Raw genomic sequence first — 12453 nt, 5'->3', positions numbered from 1 at the left:
TAATGCAATCATTTTCACTGATAGTTTACTGGCTGTTTGGCTTCACAACTCAAAAGCCGCTCACTTCCAGTCCAAACAAGGCAAACCTAAAAGTGGGGAAAGTACTGGCCTCTAGGGCGCCCCACGGAGATGCAGCATGGGTTTCAGGGGGGTGGGAGAAGGGAAACGTGGAGGGTAAGATCCTTCCCCAGTCCCACATCGCTTTGACCTGCTTTACCACTGGGATCCCTTTGAAGAAAGTGTTCCGTGGAGTCAGGAGGCAGCTGAGTGGGTTGAAAAAAAGCTTGAACAGCCGTGTCCTAACCTAGCATGAAAGAAAGTTGAGTCTCTTGAGAAATCACTTGCCAAGAAGCAGGCAACTCATAAATTCTCAGCCTGGAGATTCAACAGGATCTTCTTCTGACTGGACGTCTATTCGCATCATCCAAGATGCCCAGTTGTTCCTTGGCAGCCTCCGAGGCGCCCTGCTGCTCCTCAGCACACTTTAGCAGGTCCTTCCTCTGAGTGTTCTGGGACTCCCCGGTCTGATTCTGCCCAAGAATCTTGAAGTTCAGCAACTCTGGACAGAAAAGGTCATGGTTAGTGGCACCACCAGGCTTCTTCTAAAGATGTTGAGATTTAACACTTGGCAGTCATTTCCACAAACTCTGTCCAGAGGGTATGAATTTCTGGAGGGGGTGTGGAGGAATATTTAGTTTCTTCCCGCAGCCATGATCTTGGGAAGAACTTTTTGCAGAGAAAGGGAAGATTTGACTTAGGAATACTATGGCTGGATGAAGTGAGCATCCACCTAGAAGAATATAAAACGTCTTTTGAGTGCCTGGCACGGCTCAGAAGATTGAAAGAGAAAGCTTGCAAGAAAGGAAAATCAGAGCGTTTAGATATGACCTGATGTCGTTACTTAGGCAGATGGGGCTAACCAGTAGTTTGGAGTTAGTATCAATTTCAGAAGTTGAGACCTGGGGTTGTTCAAGATGGAGGGGTGCAACTGAAGCCTCTAATAATCTCATAATTCTTGGACTTTTAAGGGTCTGTAAAGAGGTGTAAAGGACAAACCATGGACTATAGCCACTGAAGATGGTGGTGACAAGGAAACTTCTCTCTTTGTGTTGAGTCTTTACGTACAGGCATGCAGTTTCAATTTTGAACATTTGCTTCATGGGTCGAGGCTGTAGATGCTCCCCAAATAGCAAGAGCCCATTGATATAATCTATTAATTAATCTATTAATTAAACACCAGTTTGGTGACACATCTGAAAAAGTGCTTTGCAAAGGGACTAATGCACATCTTAAACTTCTAAAAATTTACTGTATTCCAACAGGTAACTCAACGAAGTTCTGCTCTTCTCTGCCCAGACCTGTATGTTCTGTTTGATTTCACAACCCAGATTTACAAAGTTCAGAAGAAAGTTACCATTAGAAAGAGTGAGAACACAAAGCGATGGTGTATCTGGAGTTGGTGGATCTCCAGGTAGCCTGACTGTGATACATAAAAACACAAAAACTTTTAAAAGAACTAAAGATCTTAAAATTAGATGGGTTAAAATAGGTCGATTAAAAATGGACACACCACAGATACTCCCTGAGATTAACCTTGAGATAGACTGGGTGGAGCCATCCTGGGCCTGGAATTCAGGAAGGGGACTGAGGGACTCCACTTGGACTATTGTGTTTCTAATGACCCTCAATGGGAGGTGGAGACCGCCCTTTGCATGTGAGAGACAGACAGGTGGAGAGGAGAGAGGAGCAGCAAGTGCAGACCTGGCTTGAGCGCACATGGATTGGGAAAAGATCAGTGAATAGCCCAGACCAGTGCACAGACCAGAGACATCTAGGGACCCGTCCCGTGGAATGGATATTGGAAGGTTCACTCTTTTTTCCCTTTAACCTTTTTTCCCTCTGGTGTAAGGTAGCTGAGTTGTATAATAAAGTGTAATTGTTAAGAAACAGAGCCAACAGCCCAGTTTCTCCAAATGACCACCAGCTCAGTGAAAGCTCTAACCAAGTGTTGAAGTCAGAAGCATCTGGCTTGACTTCCCTAGATGTGGATAACTACCTGTCTTTATTTCTTCTGCCACCATCTTAGTCTAAACCAGACATTTTGGCCTCAATTATGATAGCCTTTTAACACTCTCTCCTCATTCTCTTTCTGAACCCCTCTTGTTTCAGCTTACTGTTCCCTACATCCCACCCAGCTCTTGCACTGTATTCTCATTTCATTTTCCTTCTTACTTTAAAATCTCACCAATATCATAGTCATCCTTCAGTCTCTGCTTGGACATCTCTTCTTCAGAAAAGCTCTATAGACCTCTGCCAGTGCTCTATGTGTTAAACATGCTCATGGATTTCTATAATCTTGTGAGGTTTGTGTTAACCTTGTTAGTTAGAGTTCATATAATTATTGCCATTTAAGTTATCTGTCGCGAGCAGAGAGTTTACACTCAGAATCCGGAACAAAGGAGGCAGGCCAAGAGCAAGTGGTACGATTAACAAGAGAGGTTTATTAGCAATACAAAGGCAACTACAGCAAAGGGCAGCAGCTAAGGCTCCAAGGCCAAGCCACCAATACCATTAGCAGCCCATTAGCAAGAGAGGTTTATTAGCAATACAAAGGCAACTACAGCAAAGGGCAGCAGCTAAGGCTCCAAGGCCAAACCACCAATACCATTCCATTATACTCTTAAAACTATCTTAATTCTAATAGGAGTAGCATTTAGCATCTTATAATATCAATGTTCTGGGAGCTTATGCCATTAGGGTATACGACCTGATATCGCGAAGTTCTGCTGAACAGGTTCGCCGCTGCAACTTGAATCAGTTCTCGGGTTGTTATCTGACAGCATGTCTGTCTGCTCCGTCAGGGGCTGGCAGCATTTCAGGTAGTCATGGTGACAGCGAGAGAACTGGCTGCTTCTTCTCAGGGTTTTTATACTTAACTTAACCTTATCCTCTCTAATTCACACATCTAGCTTTCTGCGTCACTCTTATCACCAACTTGCAGTCGTGGCTGCTCCTAGGTCAGAATTTACTACTAAGGTTTTCATCTGGTCACACGTCAGCTTTTTGGACTGTCAGCTGCTTTCTACACTGGGCTTTGAAACAAGCCCTGACATGTTTATTACATATGGGAATTCAGAAAAATGAGAGTGAGCCTATAAAAGATCACTTCAAGAGAGAGTCAAAGTAAAAGTAGGTCTCAATGGAGGGGTTACAACAAACTTTGTACCTTGTAACTTAACAGTACTTTGGCAACTACTGAAATGTGCGTAGGGAAGGCAGGAGATTGTGGCTAAAAAGAGCCCAGGTTGGCTTGCTTCTCTTACAGAAGATCTGGATGGGTTCCCAAAACATACATGGTAGCTTACAACTACCTAACTCCAGTTCCAAGTACTTATATGTCCTCTTCTGTCCTCCTGGGGTATTTCACACCCTGTACATATACATACATGCAGACATATGTTTGGCACACATCTATACATTCAGGAAAACACTCATATGACAGATAGATAGATAGATGAGAGAAAGAGACAGAGAGAGAGAGAGAGAGAGATTTAAGGAGAATGGAATTTTTCCAAACATACTTATTTATGCCCATACTCTATAAGCACTGGCTTCATATCATCCTCATCCATGTGTATCAATCCCCTTTGTGTTGCTATAAAGAAACACTATAATCAAAGCAACTTATGGGAAAAGGGATTATTTTGACTTATAATTCCAAAATAATCAGAGTCCACCATGGTAGAGACACATAGCGACAATCAGCAGGCATAGAAACTGAAACATCATATCCTTAAGCACAAACATGAGTCTGAGAGCAAACTGGAAGTGGGACTAGGCCATGAACTCTCAGCGCTCATCCCCAGTGACATTCTTTCTCCAACAAGCCTGCACCACTTGCCCAAAAAGTGCTACCAACCAGTTACCAAGTGTTCAAATTCCTGAGCCAATGGAGGACATTTCTCATGCAAACCATCACACCACATAAAGGCAACAAATCCAACCTACATGAATTCAAAGTGACCTCTTTGTAAAGGTAATGAATTTTCCTGGCTCAGTTGTTCTCTAGGAAGCTTACTGCCTCCTTCTGCTAACCAAGGCTAGTCCTTGAAGTTTCTAGCTTCTGTATAATCTAACATAGGCCTAGAATCTTTTCAGCCTCTGAGACTTACTGCTTAATGAACTCACCCTCACTTGTTCTTTCTGAACTCTAGGCGGCTTGTTCAACTCAACTGTTCTGGCTCAAACTCTTCTCACAACTGACTAATTTAATCTGGCTTCCCTCTTGGCCCAGAATTACTCTGCTTGGCCTCAAACTAACTCAGCAATATACTCTAATCTTCTGGTTTCTTATCATTTTCAGGGTCATTCCATCTTCACCTGAGTTCTCTCTCTGCAACTCATCTCTCTATTACTTTCCTTGTAAATCGCCTCCTCTCTCTGTAAAACTGCCTCTTAAGTTGCTTCCCTTTCCTCTCTCTTCTCCTGAGAGTTGGGCATGTCCTATTCTGTCAAATCTTCTCTGATTCATCACCTTTTCTGCCACTCAACTAGACATCACTTTCAAACATGGTGCTTCCTTCTACAAACTAACTTTACCTTTGTTTAGAATTAAAGGTGTGTACCACCGTGCCTTAACCTAAGCTTTTCTTTACTTGATACTTGCTCTATACCAGGCTAGCCTTGAACTCAGATCTGTTTGCCTCTGTCTCCTGCATTAAAAGCATGTCTGTATTCCAACCAGATCACACATACCTAGAAAAATATTTGGATGTGATATCTTGCTGTCCGGAGCCAGCCCAGGGTCATTCAAGGCTAAAAGAATCTACTGGCTGAGGCAAAATTCTGAAGCCCCATTCCAAAGCTAAACTTCCTTATTTCAGCCTCTGCATAACTTCCTTATTTCAGCCTCTGCATAACTTCCTCATTTCAGCCTCTGCATAACCCCCTCCTTTCGACCTCTGCATAACCTCCTCCTTTCGACCTCTGCAGATGTTGTTTAGCCGGGACTTTCCAAGAGATAGTTAGCTAAAGTAAGATAGGAATTGTTTCAAGATGAATCACAGGATGTTCCCCTGCTGAGATCACCTGGAGACATTCTCAGACCCCCTACTGCCTGGCTCCTGCTTCCACCCCATATAAGCTTTTGCTTTTGATTCAATAAAGAAGACCTTGATAGGAATTCTACTTGGTCTCGGTCTCCTTCTTTCTCGTCCCATCTTTTCAGGTATGGCTCCCCTCGCGACCCCGTAATTACTGGTCCTGCTGGACGGGACACGTGGCGCCCAACGTGGCCACGAGGTACGAGCCCTCTACCACGACAGAGACCCTTCGTGGGAAATAATTCAGAAACGCCGCGGTCAAGTATCTCGCCGAGGTCAAAAGTACCTCCGATCGTCTCGGGTGCGGGCCTGCCGCTCACAGGATCTCTCCGCACTTTGGTAAGTGTTCATCTCTGTCAATAAGATGGGTTAAAGTCTCTCAAAGGAGGCGTAATTTATTCGCCACCTTAAAATTTTTCTCAGGGAAAGAGAAGTTAGAGTTAAAAAAGCCCTTGTAAGCATTAGCTTTTCTTACAGAGATTCAAACAGTCCTCAGGACACAGGGAACTCGGGTATTGCTTTATAATCGTCATGTCAAATTTTATGTCTATGTCTGTAAATTTGTTTAATTTTTTAAATACTGTTTCATTTTTCTATGTCTTGATAGAGGGCTAAGCTTTACTCGCTGGCCAATTTTCTAAAACAGTGCAGCACAACATGGCACACACAGCCTATGGGGCAGTAAGAGTATTGCCTCTGAGGCAGGAGCAGACCTACCCTTTCCAGGGCCTGAACCCAGGCACAGTGGCTGCCTGTGGGGCTTGCCTCTTACAGAACAGGCATGGCTGCAAACATGTGACAAGTTGAAAAAGCACAATCTAAGAAATAGAGTTTATTGCCTAAAACTTAGAATTTTCTTGCTTAATTTTTTTGCTTGTAAGTGACTAACAGTTTTTCAAATTGGTCTAACAAATAGAGTTAATTCCAAATTCCTTAGCTACAAGGTGTTTATAATTTTCTTGTTTATTTGCTTAATGTTTACTTGAAATATTTCTAAAAAAATTTTTAGATTCTCAAATAAGAGATATAAACTAGTTTTGTCCTTGGAAACAAACATTTACAGCTGAGAGTTTCCAGCTTAGATCCAACTAACTAAACAAGTCCAGGGCTAATATTTCCTTGGGCCAGATAATTTTACAGAAACTGCTCCTAGTTATCTGTGGGCTTGACTCCTACAGAGCAGAGATGGCTACAGACACGTGGCTAGTTGGAGAGGCGGAACTAGGAGGCTGATAGATTTCTAAACTAGGCTAGGGAATGTAGTTAACTACCTAGGACTTAGAATTTTCTTGTTTTCCTGATTAGTTTTTGTTTGAGATGTTTAAAATTTTTTTTTACTAAAATTAGAATAAAACAATTAAACAAGTCACGGTGGCACATGCCTTTAATCCCAGCACTCGGGAGACAGAGACAAGTGGATCTCTGTGACAGGGCATGGTGGTGCACACCTTTAATCCTAACACTTGGAGATTAACAGAGACAGAACTCTTAAATTCCAACCTGATCTCCACAGAGCGTGATCTACTGATAAGCTAATTTTCTTACAAAGATGTAAGTTTTTAAACTTATATTAGACTTAAGGATTGTTTTTTCACTGTATCCCCTGCACCCCAGGCAGATAAGATCTCTTGGAGAAGTGATGCCCCTGTCTGGGTAGACCAGTGGCCTCTGACACCCCCTAAATTACAGGCTGCCCTAGCTCGCGTTGAGTCTGCCATTAACAACCAAACTATCTCCTTTTTTGACCCGACTAAACTCTTACAATTCATTGTCCTTCCCACCCCTTTTACGCCCATGGGGGTGTTTTGGCAGGGCGCCCCCCTTTATTGGGTACACCTCCCTTCGGAATCGTCTAAGGTTCTTGCCACCTACCCATCTCTGGTGGCCTAGCTCATAAAGGATGGCCGCTTACAATCGAGAAAAACCTTTGGAAAAGACCCTGACATTTTGATCCTCCCCTATACCCCAGCTCAGATTAATTGGCTATTTATCAATTCTGATATCTGGGCCATTAATTGCATAGATTTTCAAGGCAAAATCGATAACCATTATCCCCCCCGATAGGTTGCTTCAATTCCTTTACAAAACGCCTATTATTTTCCCTAAAAGGACGAAATTGTCCCCTATCTCCCAGGCTAGTTTAGTTTTTACGGATGGATCTTCTAATGGTATAGCAGCTTATTCCATTGATGGAGTAACCACTCGTGTGTCTTCCCCTTTTCTTTCGGCACAGCTAGTTGAGTTATATGCTATAATACAGGTATTTACAGCCCTCCCAGACCATTCCTTTAACCTATATACCGACAGCGCCTACATTGCCTGTTCGGTCCCCTTGCTAGAAACAGTGCCTCACATAAAACCTACCACTAATGCTGCCCCATTATTTGCGGCATTACAAAGCCTTATCCATCGGCGCACCAAACCTTTTTTTGTTGGACATATTAGGGCTCATTCTGGACTCCCTGGACCTCTTGCCGAGGGAAACCGGTTAGTCGATGCCGCCACCCAGATGGTCGGGTCTATTCAGGTTCAAGATTATCCCTCTGATCTAATTTCCCAAGCACAACAGGCCCACGAGCTCCACCATCTTAATGCCCACACCCTTAGGTTGCGGTTCAAAATTACCAGAGAACAGGCTAGACAGATAGTTCGTAATTGTAAGAGTTGTTTGACCTTTCTCCCCGAAGCCCACTTCGGGGTCAACCCTCGAGGACTGGTCCCAGGCGAATTGTGGCAGATGGACGTTACCCATGTTGCCTCTTTTGGAAAACAAAAATATGTCCATGTTACCATTGATACGTATAGTGGCTTTCTTTATGCCTCCCTTCAAACAGGAGAGGCCACTAAAAATGTCATCAACCACGTACTGACCTGCCTCTCTGTCATGGGACAGCCTAGAACTATCAAAACAGACAATGGACCTGGATATACCAGCGCGAGTTTTAAACAATTTTGTGCCCAATTAAACATCAAACATATTACTGGCATTCCCTACAACCCACAGGGACAGGGAATTGTCGAGCGAGCTCACCAAACGCTTAAAAATATGCTGCTGAAATTACAAGGTACAGGGGGAACACTCTTCCCCACATTGGGCAATAACAAAACCCTTCTGTGCCATGCACTTTTTGTCTTAAATTTCCTTACCCTAGACAAAAATCACAGATCAGCAGCGGATCGCTTATGGCACGCTACAACCTCTCAGACTTATGCTCAAGCCTTATGGAAAGATCCATTTACCTCCCGGTGGCAAGGTCCTGACCCTATCCTTATTTGGGGAAAGGGACATGCCTGTGTCTATGACTCAAAGGAAGGGAACGCCCGTTGGCTGCCTGAGCGCCTAATTAAACAGATCGATTCACCCAGGGAAGAACGCCCTGAGGAAATGCTTTAATTGTGCCTTGTTACAGAAATATGACTTCACTTAGTCTCTTCCTGCTCCTGGTCTGCCTCGGACGCACAGCCTCGGCTGCCTCATATCAGATGTACAACTATACCTGGGTAATTATGAATGGGGCAGGGGACATTGTTAACTCCTCTTCCTCTATCACTCATCAAACACCGTGGCCTACTTTGGAAGTGGACTTATGTATGCTGGCCTTGGGAGCCAGCGAGGCCTGGGGAACACCCTCCTATTATATGCCCCAAGATAAGCCACTGGATCTTCGGCCTGAGGGTGTCCAAGCAGGATGTGATGGACAAGTGCCCAGGTACTTTTTGGGGAGAAAAACCCATTTATGTGTGTCCCGGGGGACACAGAGATCGCTCCCTGGGTCACAAATGCGGCTTCTCTAGTGACTTTTACTGTGCCGCTTGGGGATGTGAGACTACGGGAGATACCTATTGGAAACCTTCATCTTCTTGGGATTATATAACTGTTAAAAGAAAGGATCTCCCAGAGACAGTTGACCCCTCTGGCACACGTGACTGTAGTAATTGGTGCAACCCCCTTGTGATTACCTTCACTGACAAAGGAAAGAAAGCCACATGGGAGAATCGAGGCCTAGAGTGGGGACTTAGGTTATATACAGTTGGATATGATCCTGGCCTTACTTTTAAAATTAAACTACTCAAGACCATTCCCAATTCAAAACCGGTGGCCATTGGCCCAAATCAGGTCCTACAGAACCTGCGGTCTGATCCACGCCACCCAACAGCCACTGGTACACCCCATACCACCCTGTTTCAACCCACCGTACCTCCCAGCCCCTCACCTTCTGTTAATATTATCCTGACCATGGTTAATGAATCCTGGTCTGCCCTGCACGCTGTTCGTCCCAACCTTGCAGATGATTGTTGGTTATGTTATCATGCTTCCCCACCCTTTTATGAGGGTGTTGCTATCCTTAACAATCTTACTGCTACTAACGACTCCTCCCTGGTTCGCTGGAACCCAGAGGCCAGGGAAGGCATGACCCTGGCCCAAGTCTCAGGCCTGGGGCTCTGCATCAGGGGACCCAGGATGCGTTTACCCTCCGTTATTTCTCCTCTGTGTAATCAGACCCTTGAGGTCAGTGGTGGCTCCACCTACCTGGTAGCCCCAAATGATACATATTTGGCATGTTCCACTGGCTTAACCCCGTTTATCGTGGTACAGCCTTTCCTACAACAATATGATTACTGTGTGCTTGTTCAGCTACTTCCTCGATTAACAGTTTATTCTACAGATGAATTTCTCAACTTCTGGACTCCTCCGGGTATACCATCCAGAGTCAAACGCGAGCCCATTACAGCCGCAACCATCGCGGTTCTACTGGGGCTCGGGGCTGTCGGAGCCGGGATGGGCATTTCATCTTTAGTGATCTCCAATCAAAACTATCACCAGCTTAGTGCAGCCATAGATAAGGATATTGCTGAAATACAGGTTGCTATGGCAGCTTTAAAGGATTCGCTTTCCTCCCTTGCAGAAGTGGTACTGCAGAATAGGAGAGGGCTAGATTTGCTGTTTTTACAACAAGGGGGATTATGCGCAGCACTCAAAGAAGAATGCTGTTTCTATACCGATAAAACTGGGATCGTAGAAGATAGCATGAGGAAGGTCAGAGAAAGTCTAGAAAATCGCAAGCGGGAGCGAGATAGAGCTGAATCCTGGTATAAAAACTGGTTTTCTGCTTCCCCTCTTCTGACTACCCTCCTCCCTTCGTTGCTGGGACCTCTTATAGGGTTCTTGTTACTAATATCTTTTGGACCGTGGGCTTTCAGAAAGATTACTGACTTTGTCAAACGCCAAGTAGACTCTGCCATACAGGGACCCACCCATGTGGAAGTTCATTACCACAGGCTCGAACCACCTGACCCCGAGGCAGAAGACTGTGCCGTCCTTGATAATGCGGCTAAAAATGGCCTCGACTTCAACAAGCTGAAACCTAAGGGCTTGAGTCGATTGTTCGCTTGAGAGGGTGCGAGGCTAAGCACTGCAGGGAACCATGCCAGACACCTCGGTAGGTTCCTGAGGGGCACGCCTGACTGCATATAGGCTGACGCGCATAAAGGATGTTACTATCCTTTTCCTGTCCTCCGCAAACGCGTCTGGGAGGTTGGGGACATGTGTGACCTGAAAAAATGGCCATGCAGTGACCTCTTAACGCAACGCCCATCTTCAGGAGGGTCAGGCCTCTACTCCCCCCTCTCTCTCTCTCTCTCTGCTTCTATTTAATAAAGAAGGGGCAGATGTCCGGAGCCAGCCCAGGGTCATTCAAGGCTAAAAGAATCTACTGGCTGAGGCAAAATTCTGAAGCCCCATTCCAAAGCTAAACTTCCTTATTTCAGCCTCTGCATAACTTCCTTATTTCAGCCTCTGTATAACTTCCTCATTTCAGCCTCTGCATAACCTCCTCCTTTCGACCTCTGCAGATGTTGTTTAGCCGGGACTTTCCAAGAGATAGTTAGCTAAAGTAAGATAGGAATTGTTTCAAGATGAATCACAGGATGTTCCCCTGCTGAGATCACCTGGAGACATTCTCAGACCCCCTACTGCTTGGCTCCTGCTTCCACCCCATATAAGCTTTTGCTTTTGATTCAATAAAGAAGACCTTGATAGGAGTTCTACTTGGTCTCGGTCTCCTTCTTTCTCGTCCCATCTTTTCAGGTATGGCTCCCCTCGCGACCCCGTAATTACTGGTCCTGCTGGACGGGACACACCAGAACTATAAGATCTAGTTCCTGAGTTCAAGAAACTTCTGAAACAAATCTGGGGACATCTGCATTTACAATGGTGAGAAACTAATGTACTTTCTAAGCAGCTCCTTCCCACAGCCCTGTCCTGTATTCAGGGACACGTTTCTAGCTGCCCAAGAAAACCTTCCTCATACTCTATTGTTGGACTGCAATGAGGAAACAACTTCTGAAGTGAGAAAGCAAAGGAAATTAGAAACAAAGGCATTGAAGGGCCACGTTTATAGACACTGGGGTTGTGATCATGGAAAGACTTTTGGAAATGAGGAGAGTGAGATAGATGCCACAATGAGCTATGCTTTGTCAGTGGTGGCCAGTAGCATGACAGACAGCTTCAGTAAGAACAGATAGGTCGTGGTCTATCCTAGCGTCTGTGCTTTAGTGCTGTGTTCTAAAAGGTTGAAAGAATATGGAGAGAACGAAGGCGGGGGAGCTCATCAAGGTTTACTCGATTTCGTAGGTCCAAAACACAGTGCCCAATTCATTTTAATTTCAGATAATATTTTAGTGCGTCCCAGGCAAAATATTTTTCAGTTGAAATTTGTTTTACATGAAATTAAATTTTAATTGGGTGTCCTGTGGTTTTATCTTACAATCATCCTCAGAATCCTCTAATTTATGAGACCTGGTAATAAGAGATATGCAAGGAACATGGGCAATATTTTGAGGGTGCTTTTGTATTTGTTTTAGGAAATAAAAATGAGAAGTCATGATGATTCAACAGTTCCCAATGCCTCCATTCATTTAACACTATTTAATGAGGGCTGGAGAGATAGATGGCTCAGCAGGTGGTTGTACCAAAAAAAAAATAGAGTTCTAAGAATAAGAAAAAAAATGAGAGCTTAGATATCCAACAGGCAGCTGTTAACATCTGTCCAAATAGGCACACAGTAAGGGGTGAGAGAGACACAGAATGATGAAGAATTAGGTGGGTTTCATAACAAAGGGCTGTTTGTGGTACACTGGGATGGTTGTGTTAAAATATGTGATTTGTTTAAGAACAAATACACAACTCTAGGATGGATACGGGTGGATGATGGATTTGGAAGAAGACAGATTTACTTCCCTACAGTAGTAAGTGTTGTGTATTAATGGCCTACTAAGGTTTTTCTTATGTTCTTATTCTTGGATTCTAGTTCTCGTATATTAAAACAAGCATCATCTGAAACTGGAAAGA

The 12453-nt window shown here is 44.3% G+C and overlaps 1 long non-coding RNA gene across 1 annotated transcript in view; it reads right to left on the bottom strand.

The window, feature by feature from the left end:
- LOC311598586 overlaps positions 1-11235 on the bottom strand; it is a 109728-nt gene extending 98493 nt beyond the window's left edge. The window contains exon 1 of the long non-coding RNA XR_014779585.1: positions 10717-11235. This is a non-coding gene — a long non-coding RNA (uncharacterized lncRNA). The remainder of the gene's footprint in view (positions 1-10716) is intronic.
- Positions 11236-12453: the final 1218 nt, after the last annotated feature.

Source organism: Acomys minous, assembly GCF_964271855.1.
Source record: "Acomys minous genome assembly, chromosome: 5".
In the NCBI taxonomy this organism is placed as follows: Eukaryota; Metazoa; Chordata; class Mammalia; order Rodentia; family Muridae; genus Acomys; species Acomys minous.
This window is presented reverse-complemented; position numbering and strand designations above follow the sequence as displayed.